Here is a 14,330-nt window from a genome sequence, read left to right on the forward strand (position 1 = left end):
AGAAAAAGAGGAAGACCTCCAGCAAGATGGATTGGTAAAGTGGCAGCACCAATGGGCTCAAGTGTGGCAACAAATGTGAGGTTGGCCCAGAACCAGGCAGTGTTTTGTTCTGTTGTGCATAGGGTTGCTATGAGTCGGTACCAATTCAATGACACCTAACAACAACAATATTAAGTCTTAAACAGAAGTAAACACAAGACAGAGACAAACACAGATCACCTAGGTGAGGGAACTCATAGACACCAAGATGAGTTTCAGAAGTTGTATCTCCATACGGTGACCTTTCATAGGCACAGGGAACAAAGGAATCTCCTCCCACAACCATGACTGACAGCAGCAACCTTGTGTCCCATACATAGACTGAGCCTACGGAAAGCAGGGAGGGACAATTGCCAATAGGAAAGTTTACAATTCCTGAGGCTCTTGGGGTATGACATCACAATCAAGCAACCATTAACGGATGTGTCCAGCAATGACTGTTTCTCTGAGGGCCAACTGGGGGAAATGTCACAAAGCCCACTTGAATACCCGCTGCTTCTAACACTGGCAGTTTAGCTCTCAGAGGTGTAGGAGGCAGTCAAAAGAAAATTTGTATGTGGACGTTTAAACGTAGGCACACCATTGAATTAGGCTCTGACTGGCTGGAGTCATTCACAGGCCAAAAGCCTTTGGATCCCGAGCACTACATCAGTAATCATACCATGGAATGGCCAACCATTCTAGATCAAAAGCCAGCATTTGCCTAAGGACAAGATTCAGAAGGGCTGGCAAAGAAGCAGGAATCAAAATAAGAATCACAGGGAGGAGGTGGATGGAATAAGTAAGGTTGCAGGGAGGGGATTGCACTCACTGAGATGAAATGAGGGGTATGATTTGTTGAATGTGAAACTGATGATCTGCTCTGTAAACCTTCACTCAATATATATATATAAACAAAAACAAAATCCCAGACGCAAGAGCTGAGAATGAGAGATTCTAACATATAACATTCTAAATGAGGTCAGCTTTGAAGAAGAACTGGACTCACCTGCAGCTAGTCCTGCCTCCCTTTCTCTAGAGATCAATTTATAGCGGCAGTAGGAACTTCTGTGAGATCAAATGAGTTCATTAAACAAGCTTTCTTTTGTTCCTCACGTAGATCAAAGTGCTCCTCTCCTTGGAAATGGAATGTGTAGACATGACTGTTAGTGTTTATATAATATATATATTAAATATATATATATATATTTGTTGTTAAGTGCTGTCAAGTCAGTTTCAACTCACAGCAGCCCTGTATACGGTTTCTAAGGAGGGCTGGTGAATTTCAATCCGCCAGCTTTGTGGTTCAAACAAACCCTGCAGTCCAACGCCACACCAGGACTCTCTCTTTCTATATATATTTATTTTCTTTCTTTCTTTCTTTCTTTTCTTTTCTTTTCTTTCTTTCCTTCCTTCCTTCCTTTCTTCCTTTCTTCTTTCTTTCTTTTCTTTCTCTTTCTTTCTTTTCCTTTTCTCTGTTTACCTAGATGATTTTGAAGCAGACATTTAGGGAATGCTGAAACTGTTCCCCCCACATGCATAAGGAATGAAACTATTGTTCTATGTCTTTGGTTTAGTTGGGATGACAGGATGAGCCCAGCCCACCCTCCACCCCAGATATTACTGTGTGTCATCACGTCAGTTAGCAGTCCAGTGCTGATCCTACAGCGCCACACCAGGACTCTCTCATGTTTCTGCTTTGCATATTTCCAGGTTAGCTGCGTGTCTCATCCTCCCTGACTTCTTTTCCTCAGAGGACATTATCCCTGATCTCATATTCTCTCTTTGCTTTCTCATTCAAAGGACCCCAGTTTATTGCAGGGGATAAACAGTTACATGGAATCCCTGGGTAATGAAGATGGTTAACGTGCCTGCTGCTAAGTGAAAGGTTGGTTTCCAGTCCACCCAGAAACCCCTCAAAAAAAAAAAAAAATCTACTTCCGAAAAGTTTGTTGTTGTTGTTATGTGCCGTGGCGTCAATTCCAACCTATAGCTACTCTGCATAGGGTTTCCAAGGCTGTAAATCTTTACAGGAGCAGAAAGCATCATCTTTCTCTCACAGAACGGCTGGTGGTTTTGAACTGCTGACTGTGAGATTAGCAGCCCAATTCGTAACCACTACGCTACCAGAGCTCCTTAAGTAAAATAATTGGAAAACATATGTAGTACACATGAGATCACTATGACTTAATGATGACTATTTTAGGGGGAAAAGGGCCTACAGCAAATTCAAATTATTTTATAGAGCCCGCTTTTGTAAGTCTTAAAACAGGACAAAGACAAGACAAAGACAGACCATCCAGATGAGGGAAAACATCAGCATGAGACCACATGGTGTCCGAAGGGTTCTTGGCCACGTTGTGAATTATGTTGTTGTTAAGTGCTATCGAGTTGGTTCTGAATCACAGAGACCCTGTATAGGGTTTCCAAGGAGCAAGTGGTGAGTTTGAACCGCTGACCTTGCAGTTCAAACCAAACTTGAAGGCCAGTGTATATCCTACAGCGTCACACCAGGCTGCGTAGAATCTCCAAGAACTAGAGTTAACTCAATGGCATTTATAATTTTTGCTTTATTTGGCTGTTGGGAATATTGACGTTCTGTTGTTTTCCTATCAACTCTTTAGATCATTGTGTTAACTTTGGGAAGAGGAGGAATCATGAAGTCTGCTTGACTCTGCTATCGATAGCAGGAAATGGGCAGAAGTTTTAACAATGTAAAATGCTAACAGTACCATGTTCAGTCCAGAAACCTGGCCCCAGGATGTAGAATTATGACGGTGGGCAATATGTACAACAGAATTCTAGTAGCAGTGGTATTTTTATTGAAGGGATGATGAAAACAGGTTAATTAAACTTTTTCAGTACTTCTCAACTCTTTTTTCTTTTTGTAACATTGCGATTTTTTCATTTACAAAACCAAATGCACAAAGCAATTCTCTTGTAGATTGCACCCTTTTTTGGGCATAATTTTGTCATTATTCACAGGGCTTCTGCTTGGCTTTCAGAATGGACTCCAATTCTGTAGTCTCTTCTTAGCCACAAAAACAAAGCCATGGCCATCAAGTCAATTTGGATTCATGCCCACGCCATGTGGTACAGGGCATGCCTCTTCTCCACAGGGTTTTCTTGGCTTCATCGTTACAGAAGCAGCTTGCCAGATCTTTCTTCCATGGCTGCTTCTGGGTGGGTTTGAACCACAAACCTTAAGGTTAATTGTTTTTAAGTGCCATTGAGTTGGGTTCTGACTCATGGCGACCCTGTATAGGGTTCCCAAGGAACATTTTGTAGGTTTGAGCCACCAACCTTACAGTTAGCAGTCCAGGGTTTATCCTACAGTGCCATGTTGTTGTTGTTAAGTTCCGTCGTGTCGGTTCCATCCCATAGCGACCCTGTACAGGGTTTCCAAGGCTGTAAATCTTTACGGGAGCAGAAAGCCTCATCTTTCTCCTGTGGAACCACTGGTAGTTTTGAACTGCCGACCTTGAGGTTAGCTGCCCAATTTGTAACCACTATGCTACCAGAGCTCCTTTATAGTGCAAACAGTTGAAGCTCCCAAGGGGGTCTTGGTCTCTTTTTATGACTGTCTTAATTTAAGTTAATCTTCATGTGAAGATTTGGACTATGTCTAGGGAATAAATGATTTATCAGGCTGGGGTACCCCATTGAATGGCAAAAAACCCTATGATTTCACAGTGGTTTTGAGGTGCCCTCCAAGAGAGGGGCCCTGAGATGCTCCACACAGTGACAACAACTACACTCCCCCCCAGTTCATACCATGAACTGGGCATAATGGGATACAATGAATAAAACAGACAACATTGGATGTTTGGTGCTATTTCAATCCCGAATTTGTAGATACAGAAACTGAAATGAAGCAAGTTATTTGAGATTCTTATAGCAAATACTAGAGTTTGAATCTGAGTTCCAGTTTCCAATTTTCACCACTCCTCTGTAGTATTTCTTGTAGGAAGATGACAGCTCCAACGTAATGTCCCAAGGCTTATGTGGGTGTGAAATACCCAATGTGGTTGTGTTAAGTCAATTGGTTGACCACAGAGTGATGGTGTGTGAGTGTGTGGAGAGGAGCACAGTGACGGAGGAGTGCCTTCTCTCCCTAGAGCTGCTGTAACAGAAATACCACAAAGTGGCTGGGGAGTGACTTTACCAAGAAATTTAGTTTCTTAAAGTTCAGGAGGCTAGGCATCTGAATTCAGCAACTGGCTCTAGGGAAAGGTGCTTTTCTGTTTCAGAATTTTTCCTTTGGTTTCTTGGTGATCTCCACTTGGTACTTATCTGTGCTTGCTTGTTTCGGTGCCAATCTGCTCTTTGTATATGTCAGAAGTGACTAACTTGGTGAAGAATGCAACCAACACCACTCAACAACGTGTGTAGAAGTTTTTGATAGGAATCTAAACTCCTGTGTGAAAACCTTCACCAAAAACACAGAATACTGTGTTAACTATCTTTATTCATTGACAATCTTGCTCTCTGATACGTCACACTTACAACAGTAAAATATCTGCTGTCTGACTGTTTTGTGCATTAACTACACATGCCTGGCAGTAACAAACACCGAGGTGTGCAAGATGAGAGTAGTGCTGGCTGTGATGGTTTTGGTTCGGTGTCTACTTGGCTGGGCCATGATCCTCAGCAGTATGGCAGTTAAGTATTGATGCAGCTTGGCAGTTCTGCAGTGATGCAGCTTGGCAGTTCTGCAATGATGCAGCTTGGCAGCAATTCAGTGATTCAGTCATCCTCCAGGATGTGGTCATTTTTCATTTTCACATAATGGAGATTTTTGATTTATGTCTAACAGTGTTGGTAAGTAAGGAGTTGGTATCCTGTCGCGTACCACTTAATGTCTGTATGTTAAGTTTTGTGTATTAGGACGTTATGTGATTTAGACATTGTTTGAGCATCCTCTTACATACAGGCAACAGGTGACAAATGATCCCTGTTCTCAAAGTCAAATGTGTACAGACATTGGGACAGTTAGATATGGTTTATATCTAACATCAGTGAGTTAAATGTTTGCCTTGGTAATAGACAGTATGCCTTTCTATGCATAAGAAGCATCAAAGAAACACTCCGGACACACCAAAACATGTTTACCATAATAATCCAATAATTATAACATTTTGATGTGTATCACAAAGTAGGTTTTGTTTGTTATAATTTTTAGTATAATAGGCTTGATGGGGATTGGGACCCTGGACGGATGATATACTTGTTGTTAAGTGCCATCAAGTAGGTTCAGACTGATAGCAACCCTGTACAGGGTTTCCAAGGAGTGAGTAGTGAGTTTGAACCGCTGACCTTATGGTTCAACCCGACCTTGCGGTCCAGTGCCTTATCCCACAGCGCCCACATCAGGACTCTGTGGATGTCTATGTGGTTGGAATTGCCTGAATGGACATTATGTGGCTCATGATTGTACATTTAAAGAAAAAAAAAAAAATGCAGATGCTTTTAAGACTACCTTCATCAGCCTAACAAAGAAAACCACCCTATTCCCAAATGGGGTTGCATCCTCAGATATAGGGATTAGGATTTACAACACTTATTTGGGGGAACAGAATTTAATCTATAATGCAAAATAACCATAGACACTGAGCCATCGGCCCATAACCCTCTCTACTCAGCAAGACTCAGTAATCCCTTACATAACGGCCACACAGGACTCAGACAGCATCCTCACAGGGCTGGGGTTTATCAGGGAAATTAACAAATTACAATTCAGGGCCAGAAATGCTCAGCGCACAGTTTTCACCAATCAGGACACTCTCTCTTCAGCCACGCCCATGGGCAGGCCTCTCTCAACTCTTTCAATTCTTTTAGGAGTAAATGGTAAATGCCCACAGGACACACCGCTTCACCATAAACCTCAGCCGGAAGGGATTGCCTCTAGCTCCGTGGGTCAGCAAATTTAGGTGCCTCAGGTAAATGCTTAAAGGGAGCCCACTCTGTAAACGAGCTTCCTGTCCAAAGTCACGCCGCTTTGCTTGCTGGGAAGCCCACCTCTCTGCCTCGTGCTCTGGCTTTTCGTTCTGTTGCGGCTGCTCCTCTGTCACTCTAATGTTACAGCTTTCTTTGTCCCAGGGTCGAGGAGGTTCAGGGTGCAGGGATATTGGGGTCCAAACGACACACTCCTCTCCTGACTCTCCTTCTTTGACCATCGTGAGAGCTCCCATCTCTGCTTCAGAGATGGTGCATTTTATACTCCTGCTAGAGTTTCAAGTTATTTCCCTTACAATGAACTCTGTTAACATCCACAGCTGATCAGTAATTTCTCCCGACTTTTACCCAGACTCAGCAGGAGAAGGGTTGTTTGGTGGGAGTTACAAAGACTAAGGCTAGAAGTTGTTGTTGTTAAATGCGGTCGAGTTGGTTCTGATCCATAGCAACTCTGAATAGGGTTTCTGAGGCTGTAAATCTTTACGGGAGCAGAAAGCCTCATCTTTCTTCTGTGGAACAGCTGGTAGTTTCGAACTGCTGACCTTGCAGTTCGCAGCCCAATTCATAACCACTATGTTACCAGAGCTCCTTTAAGGCTAGAAGTTGTTGTTGTTAAGTGCCATTGAATCATTGAGTCCATAGTGACCCTGTATAGGGTTTCCGAAGAGCAGCTGGTGAGCTTGAACCGCCAACCTTGCAGTTCAAATGGTTTTGCAGTCTAGCACATTAACCCACAGTGCCACACCAGGACTAGAAGAGATGGTAATAATTAACTACGTCACATTTAGCAAGTGTTGTTCCTATTAGATGCTGTTTTGCTCCACGTACATGAACCATTGATTAGAGTTTGTGCCCAGCTGATCCAATCTCTGCAGCCAGTAACTCAGCTCTCTGGAGATGCTGTGATTGAGCACCATCTGATGGAGCATCTGAGATTCAACAGCATCTTCATAGACCCCTTCATGTCTGTTCTGCCTGGGGAGGGGTGTTGGTTAAGCAGGCCATTCTTGAGGTTTTGTTCTCACTACCTTCCCCAGGACCTTCCTTCACCTTGGCAAGCACAGCCTTCGTCCTGAAGGAGGGAAATCAAGAGTATTTGGGATGGGGAGCCAAAGTTAGTCACATAGTGAAGACATTTAAGCTCTTCAAAGTTACAATCAGGAGCAGTATCCTGGGAATAATTCTATATAAGCACATTCCTTGTAATTGCTGCATAATAGTCCATCTTATTCCTTTGAACTGTTGAACATTTCACTCATATTAAGATATACTGCGTAATATATCATTCTATGGCTGTATCATGAATCATTTATGCTCTTTTATTGAAGGAAATCTGCTGTAAAAGACCTCTTTAAAGTGTTCTAGAGCCAAGATGTCAACTTTTTTTTTTTCCCCATGATTATGTGTTATATTAGGTCAGTGAACAGAGTACAATTCAGGATCACAATCAACTCAGGATTCAGCCATTCTCCGGTGAGGAATTCCTCTTGTCTGCCATACTGCAGACACACCTGTCCCTTTAAGGGTCTATCCTTCTTTGGGTTCATTCACCAAGATGTCACTTTGAGAATTAAGGCATGCCTGAGCCAAGTCATGATATTTTCAATCACCTCATATGCATGTGAGAGCTGGACAGTGAATAAAAACCAGAGAAGAACGGATGCATTTGATTTACAGTATTGGTGAAGAGTACTGAATATTGAACTTCCAAAAAACAGACAAATCTTAGAAGTACAGCCAGAATGAGCCATGGAAGTGATTATGGTGAGACTTTGCCTCATGTATGTTAGACATGTTATCAGGAGGGATCAGTCCCTGAGGAAGAACATCATGCGTCAGTACTGTAGCAGGTCAGAGAAAAAGAGGGCAGTCCCCAGTAAGATGGACTGACACGCTGGCTACAATCACAGCAACACTTGTGAGGAAAGTACAGGACCGGGCAGTGTTTCATTGTGTTGTACATGGCAGGGCGGTGAATTGGAACAGACTCAACAGCACCGAACAACAATCGCATCAGAGGACATTTGTGTTGTTTTCAGCCTTTCTAGCGCAAATGGCGAGGCAACAAATTTAGAAATGTATTTATGTTTGAAAATACTGTGAAAGCTAACCTCGAGGGATAATGAACCGAGAGTACAGCCATGCTGGAAAAGTACCTTCTCATGATGCCATCAGAACATTATATGAGTCTTATAACCTCCATTGGACGGTCCCAGGACAAACTACCATTCACTAATATGCTATTTCTTAAAATTGATGAAATGGAAAACTAGAACCAGAGAACTTTTCCAAACTCTTATTTCTCAGACCACTTGGACCCCCTTCCAATGGGACACAAAGGGTAGGAGGAGACTGATTGCTCATCCACCTGCCTTTACTGATGGCCATCTTTGATGTTTGAGTGTTAATGACACTTGCATTGAGTCCAATCTATGCCACACTTCGTTGTTGTTGTTAAATCGGCACCAACTCATAACAACCCTATATAGGGTTTACGAGGAGTGGCTGGTAAGTTTGAACTGCAAACTTTGTGGTTCAAAGTGATCTTTCAGTCCAGCGCATTAACACACAGCACCACACCAAGACTCCCCCACAATAATGCATATATTGATTATAACCAATCTAGAGAATGGCATGGAAAGATTAATGGCAGATTGAGGATAAAAGGGTCATTGTTGAGCCGGCCTTGATAGAAGTGTGCTCTTTCTCATTTGAAGGATTTGTTTGTTCTGTTTGTTATGTTGGAGGCCTGGTGGTGCAGTGGGTTGAATGTTGCAAGGTCAGAGTTCAAACCCACCAGTTGCTGCTTGGGAGGTGAGGCTGTGTGCTCTGTAAAGATTCATGGTCTCAGAAATCCTGAGGAGGTGTTGTACTCTGTCCTTTAGGATCTCTGATTTGAAAGGGACTTGCTGGCAGTGGATTTTTTTTTTTTTTTCCTTTAAAATTTTTAATGGCCAGGAAATGGTATAGAGTAACTGCCAAGTCACATAAATTAACTTTTCTGTGCGTGATCCCAGAAAGAACACACTATCAGACAATACAAATTGCACCAGAGTTTTCATCAGTTGTTGTCTGGGCATGTGACTGAGCATGGGCCATGGACCCATCTTTACAAGGTCCAGAAAGAAAGGCGGCTGCCATATTTGGCAGGCTTCAAATTTCCTTCTATCTCAGGGTTGGGCTCTGGCCTTGGTCTTGAGTGGTAAGGATTCTCAGGTTAAGGCCAATTTGTTTTCACTTTAGTGACCTTGGACAGTTCTCCTAGGTCAGGGCACACCCAGCCCAGTTTGTTCAGCACATACTTTGCCTGCTGTTTGCAACAGTGACGAAATTACTGTAGGCCACAATGATCAATGCAGGTCCAATATTCTGTAAAAGGCTCCGCACAGTGATGCTTTATTTGCCTAAAGAAGTCCAAAACACACTTGTTGACAAGCTTGCCTTCCTCCAAACAATGGCTTGGATTTTTCTCCTCCCAGCGGCAGAGCATGAACTCCTTGTTGGCTTTGTCACACTGAGAGCCACAATGGTGAGCTGCAGCTTTAAGGACAACAGAACTGACTTTCACCTTCTGCACTTTCAGCTCCTCCAGAGTGGGCAGCTCCACTATTCCCTGCATGATGGCTGTTAGCAGTGGATTTTTATCTGCTCTATCAATTCAGTACAACTCCAATATTTTACTGAAATCACAACTTCTTTTGCATGTCACGACAGTTCACATCTAGGATATGCAGAGAACCGAGAGAGACCAGCTTCCATTGTTGACACAACAAGAGAGTTGCCCAGATATCACATGAATGGCAGTTCATGAATCCATCAGAGGACTGAAGCCACAGGAGACACATATTTATCTCAAGTGCACATGGAACATTTATCACAACAGACTGTATTCTGGGCCATAACATAACCCTTAGCAAATTTAAAACAGTATAAATCCTACAATGTGTATGAGTGGAACACATCATGAATCAACTAAAAATCAATAATAGAATAATATTGGGAAAATAAAGAAATTCTACATATAGTGGCACTGTAGGATAACCATTCAACGGCAAGTTTGGTTTGAACTGCAAGGTTAGGGGTTCAAATTTACCAGCTGTTCCTTGGAAACCCTATACAGGGTTGCTATGCGTTGGAACCAACTTGATGGCACTTAACAACAACAACATAGTGGATAATGAGTTGGGCTGTTAACAGCAAGGTTAGCAGTTCAAATCTACCAGCTGCTCCGCAAGACAAAGATTAGGCTTTCTGCTCCCCTAAAGATTTACAGCCTTGGAAACCCTATACAGGTTGGCTATGAGTCAGAACTGATGCCTCAGCATATAACCACCACCACCACCATTTAGAAATTGAACAATATACGTCTCAGTTCCCTATTGGTCAGAGAGGAAATCTCAAGGGGAAATAAAAGGAATTTGTAGTAAATAAATGGAAATAGAAATTATCAAAGCTTGTGGGATACAGCTAAGGCAGTGTTTAGAGGGAAAATTATAGCACTGAATACCTCCATTATAAAAGGAGAAAGATGGTAAGGAAATCACCTACGTTCCTACTTTAGGAGCTAGTTTTTTTTGTTTTTATTTTTTTAATGTTTTATTGTGAATTATATGATAGTTTACATGGGAAAACATTAGTTTTACATTCATTCTATTGTATATTGCTTCATTGCCATGGTTACAATCTCCTCCATGCATCATCAACCAACCAAAGGGTATACCCTGCAAGCCTGATCCCCACACTCACCCCCCCCCCCAGTCTTCTAGGAGCTAGTTTTAAAAAAGCAGCTTAACATAATACAGTCAGAAGTAAGGCTATCATGAAAATTAACATAGAAATCAATTAAATTAAAAAAAAAACAGGAAAACAATAGAGTCAACAAAACCAAAAGTAGATTCTTTGAAAGCATGTCTCTAGAGTAAAGTCCTAGGAGTGAATGAGATGGCTCAAGGGGTGTAGACATTTTAACTTTGGAAAGATAGTCACCACACTGACCTCCACAAAGGTAGTGTTAGCTCATGTTCCTGCCAGTGTGTGTGAACCCCAGTTTCTGCATACTCTTGTCTGCACTGTACATGAACAACATTTTCATTATCTGTTAATCTGATAGATGTCTGTCCATTTTTTTTTTTTTTGCATTTTCCATATTTTTCTAAGCTAACAAATCTTAAATAGTTCAAATCAGATAATGTGTTTCCACTGCCTCAAATTGCTTTTTCAGACAATTTGTCCACCACTTTTCTGTTGCTTTATTAATATTTCTCACTAATTTAAAAGAACTGTTTACCATTTAAGAAACTAATCATTCCAGTGAAAGATGGGGTTAAGGATCTTATGAATCAATAGTGAGTAAATTTTTATCATGATTATTTGCGACTGTCACAACTGTAAAGGTAGAAGTTTTGTAACAAAAACAGGGAAGTAGTTAATCTTACAGCCCAGAAACAAGTACCCTAGGACCATCAAGGGAGAAGAGCACAAGTGGAATGTGGGACTTTATCCAGAGAAGCAGCAACACCAGAGATGGAGGCAGAGATGAGGACATGGAGAGAGGGAGCAGCTGAGGACTCTAGATTCATGGAAAGAGAGGGACTGGGTGTTGTTGGCCAGGAGGCAGGCTTGGAGAATGTGCCCTTTAGTTGTTGAAATTATTATATATTCTTGAGTGTTTTTGTGTACATCACTCTACCCCACCCCTAACCCCAGAAAAGAGAGGGAATGGAAACAGATACTGTTGAACGATGATGCATGGAGGAGATTGTAATCATTACAATGAAACAATGGTGTAAAGCCTATGTTCTCCCATGTAAACTGTCACTCAGTTCACAATATAAAAAAATGAAACTAATAATTTCTGACAAATAAAAAATTTCCTCTAATGTGTCCTCTTTGTTTAGCATATTTGCTTCCATCAGATGTATTAGCCTTCTTTTCTATGGCTCCTGGTTTTGTTGTCAGTTGCCAGAATACTCTGGAATTTTCCAAGATCATTCGAATAAATCTTCACATATGTTCTAATTGTTTCATGTTTTTATGTTTAAACCCGCAATTCAGTTATCTATAAGGAATATGAGATTGTTATTGAACACTTGAAAAGCAGTTTTTGCCTCATTTATAAAGCTTGTGTTTTTATCCCAATGTATATTTCTCAATGTACAGTGAGAAAAAAAACCTGAAATTAGTGTTTAAAAACAATGCAAAATAATACACAAGCCCAGCATCCAGAGATACCTATTGTGATTTCATCATTTTCTCTGAAAATTATGTAAATGTATCACCTTTTTATTATTAAAAAAATGGAATCTCAATATGCATTCTGTTTTATCATCTACATTTTTCAACTCTCACTAGAGTATGACTATTTTCTAATGCTTTCAGTTGCATTCTGGGGTGAAATCATGGTTGTGAGGATAGGGGAGTCAGGGAGATGAATGAGTGGTGATCTTTGGACTAACTTCTCTACAAATTCAATGATGAGAGGAAGGAGAAATAGGAAGCTGCAATTTGAGGACCAGCTGGGTGGAGGAATCCCTTTTTAAGGACGGAATGAGGCAGTTCTGTTGATGGCCACAGAGCAAGTGGGGAAACAAGAAGGGAATGCTGGGTGGAGGGAGGATGCAAGTAGAGAAGAGATCCTCCTGCCAGATGAGAGAAAAGGAGAGAAGGTTGGATGAGGAATCAGGAAGCTGATGCAGAAGGGAGCCCACTCTGGGAAGCTGCTGATTCTGTGTGGTTCCAACCTCCTTGAAGGGGATGAGGTCATCAGTTGAGCATGATTGAAGCTGAGTATGTTTGGGGGGCCTCAGGGAAACAGGAACATTTGGAGCAGAGAATCTGGGAAATTCAGCAGGGAGCCAACCAGAGCAGCAATGAGAAGCCAAGTTGGAGGGGGCGATGAGAGCAGCCGCAACAGCTCTCTCCAACTCCACATGGGCTCCCAGGGTGGGAAAGAGAGGATATTGGGGTGGGGGTGGGGGAAAGAATGACCAGGGTGGAGACCAAGGGGCCAGACACAGCTGAGCCTTTGGCAACAGTAGAGTCAGTGGGGAAGCACACTCGGGTGTTTAGATCAGGGAGATTTGTTCAACTTTTCAGGGAAAAGTTGGTGTTTGTAGGTAATCACCGTGCCCTGACCTTTGCTCTAGTGGTCAGGCTCCAGCAACATTATTATGTCAGTTTCCATCTGTGTACAAGGACGATCCCAGCTGTCATCCTGTCGATTCCGACTCACAGTGATCCTGTGTGTGTCCATGTAGAACTATGCTCCATGGAATCTTCTTTCTCACTTGTTAATAGTCCTTCATTGTGTTTTTGGTGAAAGTTGACAAGGAAGTTTAGGTTCCCATTCAACAATTTCTACACAAGTTATTCAGTGGCATTGGTTATATGCTTCAGAATGAATGAACAGGCTCATGATTTCCATTTTGGTTGTCCTGTTTCTATTAATCTAGTTTCCCTGTCCCTTTACAGTCTCATCTTTTGAAGTCTTGTTGATCATTTAGTCTCAGACAGGGAATTTTTAAAGGAGCATAGTATTTATAGATGACATTCATTCATTTTTTAGCTAATTATATTATTTAGCTAGAAGATTACTTTAGGGGTTAGTTTTAATTTAGGCTTTGAAGAGTATCTCAGGGCAATAGTTTCAAGGAGTTCTCTAGCTTCAACCAGTCCAGTAGGTATTTTTGTTTTGTTTAGGATTTTGAGGTTGTATTCTACATTTTTTTTTCTTCCCATTCTGTCATGGTCCATCTATTGTGGCCCTGATTGGAACTAGCAATAGTAGTAGCTGGGCACCATCTAGTTCTTCTGGTCTCAGAGTAGATGAGGATGAATCTACTGTGTATCATATAAACTATTTGTCCTGTTGACTAGTCTCTTCTTTGAGTCTTTGGATTCATGGGGATTTCAGTGGCTGGTGCTTTGGAAATAGATGACCAGGCTTTGCTTCTGATGTGCTGCTTTATGGATTAGAACCTCCAACCTTTCAGTTAGCAGCTGAGTGTGTTAATTGTTGAGTGTGTTAATCTATGACGTCCTATCTGTTTGTCTAACCCTGTCTTGCTCCTGGTCTCAACATCCTCTCCTCTTTGTTATAGCATCTTGGTCTCCATTTACAGGTCTCACTGCATTTTCCAACCCCAGGGAGCAGAGGGAATTTAAGCATTATCTTAAAGATGCCAAGATTCTTGACTTGCCCCTGTCTGAGAATTTCAGACTGCCTCCTCTCACCCCTCCGACTCAACTGTTCAAATAGATCATGTTTCTTGAGTACCTTGTTGGTGTTAGACTCTGTGCTGGGGACAAGAGAAATAGAGATGGACTAAATCAAGCCACTGCCTGAAGGAAGCTCAAAG

The 14,330-nt window shown here is 41.8% G+C and overlaps 1 pseudogene; it reads right to left on the bottom strand.

The window, feature by feature from the left end:
• Positions 1-9,082: 9,082 nt before the first annotated feature.
• On the bottom strand, positions 9,083-9,592 carry LOC102826978 (annotated as a pseudogene).
• Between the last annotated feature and the right edge of the window lie 4,738 nt (positions 9,593-14,330).

Source organism: Chrysochloris asiatica, unplaced genomic scaffold (assembly GCF_000296735.1).
Source record: "Chrysochloris asiatica unplaced genomic scaffold, ChrAsi1.0 scaffold00034, whole genome shotgun sequence".
Taxonomy (NCBI): domain Eukaryota; kingdom Metazoa; phylum Chordata; class Mammalia; order Afrosoricida; family Chrysochloridae; genus Chrysochloris; species Chrysochloris asiatica.